The sequence below is a fragment of the Equus caballus genome, chromosome 22, assembly GCF_041296265.1.
Source record: "Equus caballus isolate H_3958 breed thoroughbred chromosome 22, TB-T2T, whole genome shotgun sequence".
Taxonomy (NCBI): Eukaryota; Metazoa; Chordata; class Mammalia; order Perissodactyla; family Equidae; genus Equus; species Equus caballus.
The window spans coordinates 3,449,541-3,466,215 of NC_091705.1; the positions used below are offsets into that span (position 1 = coordinate 3,449,541).

General features: G+C 44.6%; 2 long non-coding RNA genes across 2 annotated transcripts; one reads left to right on the forward strand and one right to left on the reverse strand.

The window, feature by feature from the left end:
- Nucleotides 1-2,623: 2,623 nt before the first annotated feature.
- LOC111769891 (uncharacterized) lies at nucleotides 2,624-5,525 on the reverse strand. Its single transcript, XR_002802723.2, has 3 exons — nucleotides 5,099-5,525; nucleotides 4,183-4,357; nucleotides 2,624-2,880 (listed from the first exon to the last, which is right to left on the reverse strand). It is a non-coding gene; the product is annotated as an uncharacterized lncRNA (long non-coding RNA).
- A 4,169-nt stretch (nucleotides 5,526-9,694) lies between these two features.
- On the forward strand, nucleotides 9,695-14,621 carry LOC138919995 (uncharacterized). Its single transcript, XR_011430580.1, has 2 exons — nucleotides 9,695-10,063; nucleotides 12,051-14,621. It is a non-coding gene; the product is annotated as an uncharacterized lncRNA (long non-coding RNA).
- Nucleotides 14,622-16,675: the final 2,054 nt, after the last annotated feature.

Consider the following 16,675-nt stretch of genomic DNA (forward strand, 5'->3'; position numbering starts at 1 on the left):
ACAGCTGTCTGCGGAGGGTTTCCTTTCACAGTTTCCATTACAGATGCAATGGTGTAGTGAAACGCGATCAAACGATTTCAGTGAGTGCTCCACCACTGGCGTGACTGCAGGCTCTTTGGCACCTATGAGATATAAGTGGAGCTTTTAGCATTGATGTTCTATAACCACTTTCAGAAAAGCTGCACTTGTGTTCCATGAAGTTCAATGTAACGCACAGAATGAGTAACCCATGGCAGCTAGCCACAGAATGAATTCCTGCCTTAAATAAAGGAAAAGCAAAGAGCAAGCCATGTTTATCACATGCCTGTGTCTGTCCAGAATCTCAAATGCCTTTCTAGGGAGGAGGAGTTAACGTGAGGGGCGTCCCTGAGAGGAATGGTGACTGCGCCACAGTAGGTCTCGCTTGGCCACACATCCCAGCCTTCAACATTTCCTGAGCAAGGTTGCTGGGGCATTGGAAGCAGGAGATGCTAGGGAGCCTCAGCATCCCTCCGTCGCCTCCCTGTCAGCTTCCTTGTCATTTTACAGATGACAGACCTGAAAAGGCAGGCTGCATGCATCTCCTCTTCTAAAAATGACATGGTGAGAGTCATAGGTTCTGCAAGCCTAGCACGTGGACTTATCACGGACTCAGTAAAGGGCAAGTATATGACACCATAGTTATGCAAGAGAATTCTGGCATGCGATAGCTCTGCTTAGAACTAATTGCGTAACTGTGGGGCCACCTGCTATGTTGGTGGCTACTGTGTGGGGAAACCAACACCCCTCAAGGTAACACTTGACCTGTAAGGACAGGAGCTCATGGATGCGTAGTTTCCTCCTTCGAGTCTCTGGTAGAAAGTCTAACCTGGTTCTTGGTAGGTCCCTAGTGGATCTGAGCCCAGCTTCCCACAGTGCAACAAGCGAGCTACACCTGAATTCCCTCCTTGCCTCTTTTCCTCTTCCCAGTCCTCCCCTGACTCATGGGCCCTGGGACCACTTTCCAGAATAGTATCAGGGTCTGCTTTAGGGAGACCTGAGCTTAGACAGTGCCCAAAAGAAGTTTGCTGCGTTTAACTGAGAGGTTCCAAAGGTGTCTGGGGGTAAACGAGTGGCACAGCACTGCTGTAGGGACACACGTGGTGTCACTCTATAGACAACCATCAACTCCTTGTCGGCTGAGCACACTCTCTGGTCAAACCAGGAGATTGCCACCCAGAAAGCCCAGCTTGCCCCAGTGTAGCCAGTCCTTTCTTGTCTTCCCAGAGCATGCCTGGAGGGGAGCAAAACCACAGGGAGTGCATTTCACCTTCCGCCGGGTGATGCATGCAGGCACCCATGGCCATGTTAAGTATCTCAGCATCTTCAAGGTGGGAGTGTCAGGAACTTGCTCTGAGGACTGGGGCTCAAGGCTGGTGCTGTAGTTACATAAACTCTCTCTACTGTAAATGCAGACAGTTGCCCCGTTTTCTGCATCTTTGAGTCCATTACACTTAGTTGAGAGAAGAGATGCCACACCTTGACTTTGAACCATAGACAAGCTGCATCCGCATTAACTAGCAGGTCAGTAGTGAGGTTCTGGTACAAGTGCTCATGTTCCCCTGGGAGCCATTTGGGAAACACATGTCTCTTCAGGAATGGAGGATGGACACAGGGACAGGAAAAGAAGGCTTGCTTGCCAGGAAGGTGGAATTGGAAAGTTAATTTGTCAAACAGACCAACCCTTGTGCCTTCAAAGATGTGACCAGTATTTATCCCAGTGGCTGCAGTCTTGGCTTTGCGTGGATGCAGGTCTGAAACACTCCACATTTTCACATTTGTCCCACTAGATGGCCTGTCCAAAGCCTCCTCTCCGTGGCCGCATGCTGGGTGGACAGAATGCCTGAGGTCCCCTTAGACAATCAGTGTGCACCCCAGGAAGAGCTATCACTGAGTATATTAGAGGCCTCTGCGCCCTGACCCACATTCCCTCACCGTCCCGCTGCAAGAGGGCACAGTCCCGTGTGGGCTGGGACTTCCTTCCCGCTGACGGTGTCTCAGTGCCCCAGGCCTGAGCACCCTCATCTTATGCACCAGTGGGCCCAGAAGTGTGAAGCCCGTAGCATCTCGAGGCAACACCTTGACCAGTGGGGCCAGCAGTTGGTGGGTAAATGCTCCTGCCTCCTCTCCTTCCAGTCAAAGGTTCTGGTGACTTTCTGTACTCCTCTTGGGAGGTCCCAGCAGAATCAAGGCTGTGGCTCACAGTCGCACCCCTCCTGCCCCTGGAGTCATGCCCCACACACAAGCCCCTGCACACTCCTCCTTACCCCATTGGCTTTTGGAGGACTTCAATCTAAGACCATGAGTCAGGGCTATTGCGTGCCCCGCTTAGTGTTTTCAGTAGGAACGGGACCTTCTCCAAGGGGGCCTTGGAAATTTCTGGAAGTGTTTTTGGTTGTAACAGTGGGGATAGTTCTGGCTTTAGTGAGAAGATCCCATGGATGTCTAATGGTTTTCAATGTGCAAGAAGATCCCATATCAGTAACAATCCGCGCCAGGTCCCACACTACTTGGAGATATCCCTCTGGGTATTTCTGTAGGTGAGAAACTTGTTTATAACTATTTTATCCAAGAATCTAAATCTGACTTACAAAGAAAAACAAGGTATCTGCCACAGTTTTAATATGCATTATAATTTCCAGGATATCCAGTTTTGTGCAAATGGAGAGGAGCTGACATGGTTTTCTTTCAGAACTCGACCAGGCGTTTTCCAATGATTTGGAAAAAGCAGAACACAAACAGCGACACCATCCACGGGTTCAGGAAGCTGACAGAACTGCTGGCATCTCTGCGGTCGGATGAGTCCACATGCTTAGGCCCGGGCTGTTTCTTTTGTTTTCTCCTGGATTCATGTTGCAGCACCTATGTATTGAACTCATCTGTTATTACACGTTACAGTCTTTTTACCTCTCCCTAATATTACGATTGGAGCGGTTATGAAGTTCAGCAGGCTATATTATCCATTAATTTCTTTCCCTGATAGTGCAAAAGGAGTTACAAAATATTTGTTATAAACAGAAAATATTGCATCTTATGGGGTTGAGAGCCATCAGCCTAAATGAAGCATCCATTTGAGTAATATTAATGAGTCTTGAAAAACCATAGGAAGATAATGCCCATGCTTCTACCCCAATGTGGTTGATATCAGGGTCCCTTAAATGAACTCCTCTTTGCATTCAGTTTCAAGAAAAAGGTTACTCTTCAGAGGAGATTGCTTGTGTCTTTGTGGTAATATCAGTATAGAAGATTGTCTTTTAACTACCAGGAAGCTCAAACTCAGGACTGAGTCAGTGCCGCATGACATCTGCCATATATTATACACAGACACAAATACACTCACACACGTACAACATACACATAGTTTTAATATAGTTTATTTTGATGAATTATAAGGACCTATATACTGAGAATTTTGTAAGCAACTTCAAATAATTGCAGAAGTAAGGTTGATAACCTTGAATGATTGAATGGGAAATTACACACCAACAAAGAAATCACACAAAATCTCCTTCAAAATTTGTACAGTTCTCTTATTCCGTTTGTCACATGAGTTTCTTAGACTATATCTTTAATTCTCCATTTTATTTTCGCAAAATGGAAATATCTAGTTACAATTTTGTTATACAAATAATAGATTCATACATTCTCCCTGTAAACACCTAAACATTTGACAAAGCTAAATTCCCCTTTGAAAACAATCTGAATCTCAACCTTCTGGCCCTAACCTAGCGTAAGTATTTAGATTTTTCTGTGTTTCCTTTACCTCGACTTGCACCTCTATCTGTACCTGTGCCTTACCTGTATCTATGGCTACATAAAAATTGTTTCAGAACAATATATACAGTATACAAGGTAAAATATTTTTACACGATGCCCACATACACAGAGAAAGCATATATATGTTCTTCCTGAAGGGTATATTATGCCACATGTCTCGGGGGTCCTTCTCTGTCACCGTATTTACATCCTCCCCTCTCATTTTAACTGCTTCCTCGTAGTGCATGGCATGGTGACCCCACAGCTGATTCAGCTCTTCTCTACTGCTAAGCCTGGAGTGTTTCCAGTGTTTCACTCTAAGTGTCACAAGGACCCCCTGAAGCACCCGTCATCCTGTGTGATGACCTGTTTGGCGATATTCCCCTCACAAGACCATAGGCTCCTTACCTTCAGAGACCTGCATGTCCTGAGTCCACCGTGACAAGCACACCACCTGGCCGGGGGACTGCCCAATGAGGATTGTGAGATGAAAGAACGATGGGTGACGAACTGAACGAGCGGTCACTGAATGCATTCAGGTGAGCAGGGAAGGTTCTGAACGTTGTTTCTCACTTACATATTCCTTGGAGTAGGAGAAGAATAAGGTGAAGTTAAGTCCATGAGTAGAACTCTAAAGGAACAACATTTTGGAAAGATTACCAAATCAACCATGCCAGTTGGACAGCCTAATGAATTAAGCGACCGGATATTTTAAAAAACAATTGAAAAAAGATAAAATAACTCATCAGTTTTAGCCAGAATTATCTATCCATTTGCCTTTGTTGACGTGAAGTCGCAGACAGTGTTCCTTTCATCCCAGTGATTTTAACAGGCCGGCACCCAGCCCAGATCAACCCAGGGCACCCTGGGCCTCGTGCCCTGATGCATCTGGGAAGTGACCACCAGGAGGTATGGGCGAGCGCTCTCTCTGGAGCTCGTCCTGTGTATTTCAGAGGGAAGTCAGGGAGGGGAGTGAGGTTTCCCTGAAAAAGAGAGTTCACCCTTCCTCAGGATCCTTCCTGGGATCCTTCTCCAGCTGCTGCCTGACCCACTGAGAGCTCAGCAGAGTCTCCTCTTCCTGAGCACCTTCTCGGAGTCAGCCCTTCATGTATGTGCTGCTGACAATCACCCTGCGTCCACTCAGCTTACGAGCATGTTGGCACCCGGAAGCTGAGCTGCGGAGAGATTAGACATCTTGCCCAGGGTCGGGTGGCCCAGGAAGGGGTCCACTGGACCCCAGAGTCAATGCTCTGCCCGGCACCTCTGTGTTCTGTTCCAGCAAATCTCGGCGAGACAGCCCTGTACCCAGCACCCCAGCTCTCACCTCACAGGCAAAGCCGTTTCCCCAATGGTCCAAGGATTGGTGCTTGTGACACACCACTGTGGACTCTCTCCCTGTTCTGGAGACTTCCCTTTCATGACCTGAGCCCTGTCTCCTTCCTTAACTCGTTTCTCTTCCCTCCACACTCTCGGAGCTGCTCCTGAGAGCCTGCCCCAGGCAACAGAGAGAGCTGGAGCAGGCCTGCAGGGCGGGGCCTTTTAGGCTCTACAGCCACGCCCCCCGGCAGCCCTGTGCTGCCAATGGGCCCTCCCAATCAGCTAGGCCTGAACACAGCTGCCGGGAGGGAGATGGTTGTGGCTGGCACTGCCCTGGGATGGCTGCAGCCTGATCGTAAGGTGGACTGGCCCATCAGAAGTCCTCCGGGAGGCCTGCTGAGCTGGGTCCCCTGCAGATGTCCCTGGGAGTGGGCAACTCCGCTAGCTCTGAGCGCCTCTTCCTTCCCGTTGGGATGGTCTCACTTTTTCTTCAGGAAAGGCAAGGCCCCCAGGGCAGGAAATTCCACACCCGATGGGACCAGCCCTCAGCGTGCTGTCAGCTTCAAAGGAGGCAGGGACAGATTATCGGGGACTTGGGGACGTGTGGAAGTAGGTGGGTCAGGCTGATAAGATGATAAGGAAATGATCACTTGCAATTTATACTCACAAAAAAGGTCATCATTAAAGAGAATGGTGAGGATTTCTCTAAATGTTTTAAAGCCCATGGATAAAATAAGGCTATCTTATGTCATGTATTGGTGTGAGCCCTAGTATGGCATAGAAAGAGTATAATATGTAGTATTTTTCGAGAAACAGTTTTACATAGAAGCCATGACATTCTCCTCCAAATTTTTACTCTTTTTATTTGCTACTCATTATTATCCATTGGTATAAGATCTTTTCAATAATCATCAGTTTTTGCATCATACTTGTAAATCACTGAGTCATTTTGTTTTATTTTTATGTTCACGTTTTTCCCAAGGAATGGATTTTGAAAAGCAAGAGACACGTTGCTTAATCCCATCCTTTCTGAATCTGCTAAAGGCCCCATATTTTTAGCACTTTCACTGTGCTTAATCTCCGTTCTCCCGCTCTCCAACTGTCTACTCCCAACCTACTCCATTCTAGTCCACTGTAGATAAATTGTTCTTCTCATAATATTTTGGGAGAAAAAACTGTTGTACATATAAAAATACTTCAAAAACAAACAACCCAACTTTTAAAAAGTGGGCAAAAGTACCTGGATAGGTACTTCACAATATAAGATATCAAAATAGGCCAATAATGATGCTTAATATCATTAGTCACCAGGAAAATATAAATTAAAGTCATAGTGAGATATGACTACACATCAAAATGGGTTAAAAATAAATAAATATCAAGTGTTTATAAGGATGTGGGACAGCCGGAATTTATACAGTTTGGAAAATTCTTTGGGAATATTTCCAGAGGTTAAACTACACCTACCCTACTCTCCAGACGTGGGGGACGGAAGAGTGCTCCTCTCACCAAAAAATGCACACGGGGATATTCATCACAGCATCACACCAAAGTGTAGAAACGACCCGAATAAACAGAGATGGCAAAATAAGTTTTAGCATTTACCAATGGAAGAGCACACGCACACAAACCAAAAAAAACAAAAAGAACAACAACGTGGGTGAATCTCACAGACAGGAGACTGAGTAAAAGATGCCAGACACAAACGAGCACATACTGTGTGCATGATTCTGTTTATATGAAGTTCAAGAACAGGCAGACAAACTTGTGTTGCGAGAAACCAGACGAGAGATTCCTCCTAGGCTGACGGCAGAGGCAGGAGGCAGTGGGGAGCCGCGATGCCCCACAACCTGACCTGGACTGTGGGTCTAGATGTGCACACAATTAGTTCACTAAGTCACGCAATTAAAACCAGTGTGCTTGACTGCATGTATTTTAAGCCTCAGTTAAAAAAAAAAAGAGGGAGAGAGAGAGAGAGAGAGGAGACATATCAGTTGAATGAAATATACAGAACTTGTTTGGATCCTGTTTTGAACAAAGTATTTGAAAAGAGGCATTCGTGACATAATTAGGAAATGGCAACACTGGCTGATACTATATAAGAAATTAAGAAATTATGTTTCACATATGCTAATAGTATCACAAGACATACTTTTTACGCCGATGTCTGTTAGAATTCATGCTGAAGGCTGAAACGGTATGATATTTAGGCTTTGCTTCAGGATAACCCAGGAGGGTCTAGAAGGAGGGGTGTGGGTGGTATAGGGCTCAGGTCCGGGCCACGCTGACCATGGGTACAGGGGTCATCGTACTATTCTCTTCATTTTTGAGTTTGTAGGAAAAGTTCCACAATAAAAAAGCTTCTTTAGGGCCCAGCCCGGTGGCACAGCGGTAAAGTTTGCACATTCTTCTTCAGCGGCCCAGGGTTTGCCGGTTTGGATCCCGAGTGTGGACCTACGCACTGCTTATCAAGCCATGCTGTGGCAGGCGTCCCACATACAAAATACAGGAAGATAGGCACGTATGTTAGCTCAGGCCAGTCTTCCTGAGCAAAAAGAGGAGGACTGATGGCAGATGTTAGCTCAGGGCCAATCTTCCTAAAAAATAAAGTATTACATTTAAAAACAAAAGCGTTATTTAAAGAAAAATATGTCCTTGGGGAAGGCCAGAAGGAAAAAATAAAAACCTTTAAATGAAATTAGATTTTTATTAAATTTTATCAAAGTCTGACTTTGCCTCCTCGTGCTGTGAGGTGTGAGGTGAGTATGTGAAACCTTGCACCTCACCCTGCCCCCAGCCTGCCTGCCCATCCAGCACACCTGACCCCACAGGATGAGGAGGAAGCAGAGGATGCCACCTCCCACGGCAGCGTGCTCCCGAGGCTGGCGGTAAGCAACTCTTCCCGGGGCTCCCGGAGCGAAGTCTCCTGGGAGGGACCTCCCTGAGATGGTTACACATTCCCCTCAGCTCTTCGCTGTCTCCACCCTGCTTCCCGTGTCCTTGAACAGGAGGTGGCGGATATTGTTAGCTCGCTAGCCCTGTAGCTTCCCACTCCCCCCACCATCTCTGCGCTATGCTTTTTCCAGCTGAAGACATTTGCATGGCGTCTGCTATGAGTCAGGAAGCTGCAGGCCCTCATGGGAGGTGTGACCATAGACCACACTTCCTTGACTGGAGGAAAGATGTTTGGGAAATAACCAAGAGAAGATTCTCCATGAATATTAACATATGGCAGGCTCTGCGAAGACCTAGAGAAAACGTATTAAGACAAATGGCTTCACCCCTGAACACAGGTGAGCACAGAGCGGGTAGTGAGGGAGAACCTTGGAGCATCCATCCAATCCTCCTCAGAATCCCCATTGGGGAGCACTGCCCAGAAGTGAACCCCTTAGAGCAGATGTTCTGAGCAGGACCCACACTTGGGTTTGGTGGATTGGTGAGCCAGCTGAGATCACATTTTGTATGCCTGGATGTGCCTGCTTATGGAGCAAGGGTCCATGCCACCCTTAGTTCACAAAGGGGTCCAGGGCCTTGCAAGGAATAGGAACTCCTGCACTCAGTGGGATTTCCAAGTGATGGTTTACTGTATCCTTGATGAGTGTTAATTATCTCATCTGAATAAAAGTCTCTTTCAGGGTTGTTTGTCACTTTGAAGATCTTGTCTTACAGATTATGAGACAGACCAGGCTCCCGTTTTAAAACCAGGAGCAAATGATTCCTGAAAAGCAAGTGGTCAAATCAAGAACACAGGAGGAGAGGGGGTGGTCCATCCTCCATACCCACATTGCTAACCTGAGGGAGCTTGAGACTCACATTAGGCAAACTTTCCGCTTGGCTCTTTCATCTACTCAGGACTCTGCTGAAGGCTAATCTGACTGTCTCTGTGCCACTGTGTGTCTCTGTGGAGGGTCGGCTAATGGCTCCAGGTTCACTGCACAGCCCATGTGAGCAGGTGGTTGTTGAACAGAAGGACTGTTTTCAAACTGCCCCTGGTGCTTGAGAGCACAGACAGGGTTCTGTGCTGGGTCTGACCTGAAGCCGAGGCAGGCGCTTGACACCTTCCACAAGAACTTGAGGCTTTCATAGTTTGCTTTTTACTGGTCTTCAGCTTGGCCTTAAATTTTTATTCTTGATGACTCGTTTGATCAGACTTTTTCTTTGCTGTTTAGCGCACTTTTGAGTTTTCCCAACTGCAGCATATATAGTAATAAAATATGCACTTTTATTATTAAATAATTAATAATTCACACCATTGTGGGAAATTGGAAATGAAGACTCTCCCATAATTCAAACTTCTCAGAGGTAACTGGTTCACATAAAGAGAGATTTGAAAATGGAGCCCTTTGACCCTCTCTGGAGTCTTAAGTCCTGTGTTTCTTCCTTCCCATTTTACAGGGGGAACCAGACACTCTATATGCAGTTCAACATCCCCGAGGTTCCTGTGAGTTTAACATACAGCTGTGGAGCACGACAGACCTCTGCAGAAAGTACTGGGAAATGGTCCTTCAACAATACATTACCAGGAAGTTTGCCTGTAATAACTGCGGAAGGGTGTGTAGCTGTGCTATTTTGCACTTGTATTCTGCACCCACCCAGCTTCTGAGTCACAAAACTCCCTTCTTATCAGCCTCCCCACCCTCCACAGACCCTGCCTCTGACCTCACCTGCACCTTTACCCCCTCATCTGACCGTGACCTCACCCATCCTGTAAGTTTACCAGCTGCTGACCAGCTGCTGACTTGCGTTTCAGGACAAGCGAAAAGGTCAGAGACGGTCTGAGTTAAGCATTGATTTGAAAGGTACAGGGCAAATCCTTCAGTGGACTGATCGGGGAAAAAGGAGGCAGCTCTGGTTTCCAACACCAGGAATGAAAGAGGGAGCCACACTATAGATCCTGCAGTCATCAAAAGGATCATCAGGCAATATTATGGTCAATGTTATGCCAATGAATTTCACAACTTAGAGGATATGGGTAAGTTCCTTGAAAAATATATCAAGAAACGTATTAAAAAAGGAAAAAAAATTGCTTGAGATGAGAATTATCCCAGCCAAAATTACAGAGCTTAAGTCCAACCGCTTCAGGGGAAAATATGAAGAGATCAAAGAATGATCCTAGATAGAAAAGAAATATCTCATGTCTTAAAATTGTGTTTGGTGTAGTTTCCAGAGTCAACAGAGCATAGGCTGCAGACTGTTAAATATTTTAGATTTGGGGAGGGTATGCCTTTGATTAGATGAAATTGGTGAATGTTGCATCTGACCTTCATGTTTCTCATTTGCGTAAATTACAAATGGTCTATTCTGACATGCAAAGGTCAGTGGGAAGGGAGTGTGTCCAACGAGGTAAGAGGAGCCAGAAGCCCTGCAGGATGTGGGGGAGGGGAGGCGTGGCCTCTGCCACTCTCTCTGAAGCATTGAGATGCCTTCAACCCAGGAGACTCCAGCAGTCATAACTTCCCCTCCCGCCCCCAAATGACAAAAGGTGTTTATATCTTTTATGGTCTTTATAATTATTTTCCCAACACGTCACATTTATACAAGTGTTGGATAGTTTTTATAGCGGTTTCACAGAAGCACAAACTTTTATTTATTCTTCTCGATTCCTCCCGTTCTTTGGTCTGTCTCCATGTGCCTGGGTTTCAGTATTTCTGCTGCTCTAGAGAATCTTTATCCAGCAGTCACGATTCTTTCCATCGCTTGCCCTCTTCCTTTGTGCACGGCCCCATGAATCCTTGGTGGCTGTACACCATCTACGTTTGTCCCACAATCTTGACAACCTATGTCGATAAAAGGTTTTGCTGTGATAGTTGGCAGATGGTTTGGTAGCATAACAAATGCTTTTTTGTTTCCATTTTCTAGACTAAATAAGGAAATACATGAGGGTAATTCAATTTGTTAAAGGCCCCACAAAGAATCAGGGCTTCTGCTTTTAGACTGAACCAATATCGTAAGAATTTGCTGGGCAATGCAATTGTTTTCATCTTTTCCTTGATATACGTTCAAGTTCCAAACCTGAGATTTATTTCTACTCCTCCAATTTCTTTGTTGAGGAGAGTTTAATTAGATTTGACTTTCCAAAGCTCTGTCCTAGGGCTGTGTTCTCTGTGTTGCTTTGGAGAAGATTTTTCTCAGAGGAAAAGGCATGACTATGAGTATGAATTAGTGTTTGGGGCAGTAACAAGTATGGAGAGTGACTTTTTAGAGGAACTCATATCCATAAGTGGGGGTAATCATAATTTTCTATCCTAACAGGGACACTTAAACGTTATATTTTGAAGCAATTTCAAACTTATGAGAAGTTACAAATACTGTACAAAGAACTCCTTTTTTCCCCCAGAACCGTTTAAGAGTAAGTTGCTGATATGATGCTCATTACTCCTGAATACAGTAATGTGTCTTTCCTACAAGTGGGGACATTCTCCTACCTAACTACAAGAGACCATGACAATCAGGAGATGAATGCTGATACCCCATCCTGCCCTCAGCCTCCCGTCAGGCTGCACCAATTCTCCCAACAGTGTCTTTTACAGAAACAGGATCCAGTTCAGAATCACATGTTGCATTTAGTTATCGTGTATTTTGAGTTGCCTGCAATCTGGAAGATTCCTTGGTCTCTCCTTAACAGCCACGACTCTGACGTTTTGAAGAGAACAGGCTATAGAATATTCCTCAATTTGTATTAGTCTAATGTTCTGTCATGATTAAATGCAAGGCACACCTCTTTGGTGGGAATATCACGTAAGTGACGCTGTGTTCCTCTCATTACATGCTATCCAGTGACACGTGATTTCAGCCTCTCCTATCCCTGTTGGTGTAACTTTAATCACCTAAATGAGGTACTGTCTGCCAGACTTCTCCACTGTAAAGTTACTTTTTTTTCCTCCTTTGTAATAAATATGTATAATGAGAGGAGTAATTTTGACTTCATAAATATCTTGTATCTATCAAATTTTTTCCAGACTAAGCTGGACCTCAACTGACGGCTTTTGTACTGAATTGTGAAAACACTAGAGGGAAAGGAAATAAAGTGAAAGAGGAAAAGGAGGAGCCTAACCAGGACAAATATGCAAAGACGTAGACTGTCACTGTCTTGAGCAAATAGACATATGGTCTTCGTGGCTGGCAACCTCCAAAACGGCTCTTCTTGATCTTCTCACCCCTGTGTAAGAGCCTCCTTTTGAAGGTGGCCTGGACCAAGTGACTGACTTCTAATGAACAGAATATGGCAAAAGTGATGGGTATGACTTTCAAGAGTAAGTTGCAAAAAGACTGCACTTTCCATCTTGAGTGTTCTCTTTCCCTCTCTCACAGATTGCTCCCCCGGGAAAGCCAGCTGCTGGGCCCGTGTAACAAGGGGCCAAGCCCGTCAACAGCCAATGAGTGAGCTTTGCCCACACCAGCATCTTCACACCTTCAGATGAGTCCACGGCCCTGGCCTAAGTGTGACTGCAGCTTCATGAGAGACCCTGAGTCGGAGGCACCCAGCAAAGCCACACCTGGATTCCTGACCCACAGAGATAATAGATGTTTGTTCTTTTAGTCAACTGAGCTTTGGAGTAATTTGTTATGCAACAATAGATTCGCTAATAGAGCCGCCATATTCAGAAGATATTTCTCGCTATCCCTCAAACAAGCTGTGGTCAGGGCCAGAGGGCTTCATTCCTTACCTGGTACATTTCCACCAAGGCTACATTGCCAGCCTTACCCCAAACACCAAGCACGAGGCCTTGGGGGTCAGAGACTTAAAGAACATCCTTTATAAGACCACACGCACCTTGTTCAACCTCTAAACCTACTTCCGTATCTTTAAAATGGACCCCTGGGGAAGGTTGAAGGAAAGAGTGCCTGAAAGTTCCCAGCACAGTCTCCTGCACGTGGTGGACGCTCAGTAAACATTGCCTCTTGTGCTCACATCAGCCTCACTAAGCAAGCACCCAAAGAGCAAATTAGCTTCCCACCAACAACCGACCACAGTGCAAAATGGAATCACAACCCCCTTGCCAAAGATGTACTCCCGCACTCTGCCCTCTGGTAGCTCAGAGGAACAGCTGAGAGAAAGCATGCAGTCCGCGCGCCCTGAGTCAAAGACCTGCCTCCTAGAGGCTCCTCTGCTGCTCCCCCAGGGCCGTGGCGAGCCAGCCCTCTGGGCCATGCTTTCTCAACTTCACATTAGGCAGTGCTGGCTTCTGGTTTCCGGTCTGGTGTGGAAATTGTGACTCCATCTTAAGAAAAGTCAAAAGCTGAACAAACTGAAAAATCAACTTTTCTTAGAGCCTTCAGAAAAGCAAGGTCACAGGGAAAACTGCTGCCCCCCAAGTGGGAGAGCCAGGCAGCAGACACTGAGAATCACGACTTCCTGGAGCAGAGTCCCCGCGGGCAGCAGGACCAGGACAGGAAAACCTAAGCTGGGATTGATGGACTGCTGGAGGCTCAGTGTGGACAAGTCCGAGAGTTAACAACTCCAGGGGACCAGCCAGAGGGGGCTCTCAAAATATTGTGAGCTTTACCTCCCAGAGCTCTCCCATGTTCTCACAGAGAATATCTCAGAAAGATCCCCGTGCGTTTCCAGCCAGGGAGGGGGAAAAGGAACCGTTGTGAAACACACCAGAGCATGCTGTTCTTCTTAACAGGGCCTGCCCTCAAGAGAAACTGTTTTACCGAGTCCAACTAACCTGGGAGAAAGGAAACACCCAACTCCAGCCCTTTCTAGCCATCCTGTTCCGCCTAAGAAGAGGAAAAGCACTTGTGAAGGTCACAGCTCAGAGGCACAGAACTCACTAAGGACTGAAACTAATCACAGGACTAGAGCACGTCCCCTCCCCCACCTCACCTCCTCACTGCTAAGTGTGGTCTATTTACCACAATTCCTTTCCCGCACTAGAACATATTCACCTTTCAATAAAAAATTTAAAAGTATACTAAAAGGCAGAAACACAGTTGGAGAAATTGAACAGGCATCTAAACCAGAGTCAGATCCGGTAGGAATGTGGGAATTATAAGATCTAGAATATTAAAAACTATGATACTATGCTAAGGCCTTCAATGGACAAAGTAGGCAACACGCAAGAACAGAAGGGTAACATAAGTAGAGAGAAATTCTAAGAAAGAATCAAAAATAAATGCTAGAGATCTAAAACACTGCAAGAGGAGTGAAGAACGCCTTTGATGGGCTCATTCGTAGTTTGGACTTGGCGAGGAAGGAAGCGCTGAGATTGAGGATATAGCAATAGAAACTTCCAAAACTAAATATCAGAGAAGAAAGACTTAAAAAACAAAAAGAAAAAGAACAGACTATCCCAACTGCGGGACAAGAAAGGTGTGACTCACTTATGTGTAATGGGAATAGCAGAGAGACAAGAAAGAAAGAAACAGAAGAAAGACTTGAACCAATAATGACGGAGAATTTTCCCCAAATTAGTGTCAGACACCAAACCACAGATCCGGGAAGCTGAGAAAACATCAAGCAGGATAAATGCCCAAAAAGCCCCACAAAACTGTGCGAAGACATATCATACTCAAACTGCAGAAAACCAAAGATGAAAAAATCCTGCAAGAAGCCAGAGGAAAAAAACACCTTACCTATAGAGGAGCAAAAATAAGAATTGTCTGACTTCTTCTCAGAAACCAAGCAAGCAAGAAGAGAATGGAGTGACATGTTTAGCCTGTTGAGCAAAAATCCACCAGCTGAGAATTCTGTACCCTGTGAAATTATCTTAAAAAATGAATGAGAAGTAAAAACTTTCTCAGACAAACAAAATTTGTTTTGTTTTGTTTTTATTTTTTCTTGTTGTTGAGGTCATACCGGCTCATAAAGTTGTGTGAATTTCAGGTGTACATCATCATGTTTCAATTTCTACACAGACTGCATTGTGTTCACCAATAGTGTGGTTTTCATGCATCACCATGCGTATGTGCCCCTTTATCCCTTTCATCCTCCCCCTCACTCCCTTCCTCTCTGGTAACTATTAATCTGTTCTCCTTATCCATGTGTTTGTTTATCTTGCACATATGAGTGAAATCACACAGTGTTTGTCTTTCTCTGTCTGACATTTTGCTTAGCATAATACCCTCAAGGTCCTACCATATTGTCGCAAATGGCACAATTTTGTCTTTTTTATGGCTGAGTAGTGTTCCATTGCATATATATGTACCATATCTTCTTCCTCCATTCATCCTTTGACGGACAAGCATTACTTCCACGTGTTGGCTATTGTGAATAATACTGTGATGAACATAGGGATGCATAAATCCTCTTAATTGTTGATTTCATGTTCTTTGGATAAATACCCAGTAGCGGGATACCTGGATCATGTAGTATTAATTTTTTGAGAAATCTGCATACTGTTTTCCATAGTGGCTGCACCAGTTTGCATTCCCACCAACAGAGCTTGAGGATTCCCTTCTCTCCACATCCTCTCCAAAACTGTTATTTCTTGTCTTATTGATTATAGCCATTCTGACAGATGTGAGGTAATGTATAGTTTTGATTTTCATTTCCCTAACAATTAGTGATGTTGAACTTCTTTTTATGTGCTTGTTGGCCATCGGTATATAGTCTTTGGAAAACATGTCTATTCAGATCCTTTGCCCATTTTTTGATTGGGTTTATTTGTTTTTTTGTTGTTGAGTTGTAGGAGTTCTTTATATATTTTAGAAATTAACCCCTTGTCAGATATATGATTTGCAAATACTTTCTCCCAGTTGATAGTTTGTCTTTTCATTTTGTTGATGGTTTTCTTTGCTTTCCAGAAGCTTTTTAGTCTGATGTAGTCCCATTTTTAAAATTTTTCCTTTGTTTCTCTTGCCTGAGTAGACATAGTATTCAAAAAGATACCACTAAGATCACTGTCAAGAGCACACTGCATATACTTTCTTCTAGGAGTTTTACAGTTTTGTGTCTTACATGCAAGTCTTTAATGCGTTTTGAGTTAGTTTTTGTGTATGGTGTAAGGTAGTAGTCTACTTTCATTCTTTTGCATGTGGCTGTCTGGTTTCCCCAACACCATTTATTGAAGAGACTTTATTTTCTCCATTGTATGTTCTTGGTTCCTTTGTTGAAGATTAGCTGTCCATAGATGTTAGGTTTCATCTCTGGGCTGTCAATTCTGTTCCATTGATCAATGTGTCAGTTTTTGTGCCAGTACCATGCTGTTTTGATTACTACAGCTTTGTAGTACACTTTGAAGTTAGAGCGTATGATACCTCTGGCTTTGTCCTTTCTTCTCAGGTTCACTTTGGCTACTTGGGGGTTTTTGTTATTCAGTATAAATTTTAGGATTCTTTGTTCTATTTCCATGAAGAATCTCATTGGGAGTCTGACTTGGATTGCATAGAATCTATAGATTGCTTTAGGTACTACGGACATTTTAACTATGTTTATTCTTCCAATCTGTGAGCATGGAATATCTTTCCATTTCTTTATCTTTCAATTTCTTTTAACAATATCTTACAGTTTTCAGTGTGTAGGTCTTCTACCTCCTTGGTTAATTTTATTCCTAGGTATTTTATTCTTTTTGTTGCAATTGTGAATGGGATTGTATTCTTGACTTCTCTTTCTGCTGGTTTGTTATTAGTGTAGAGAAAT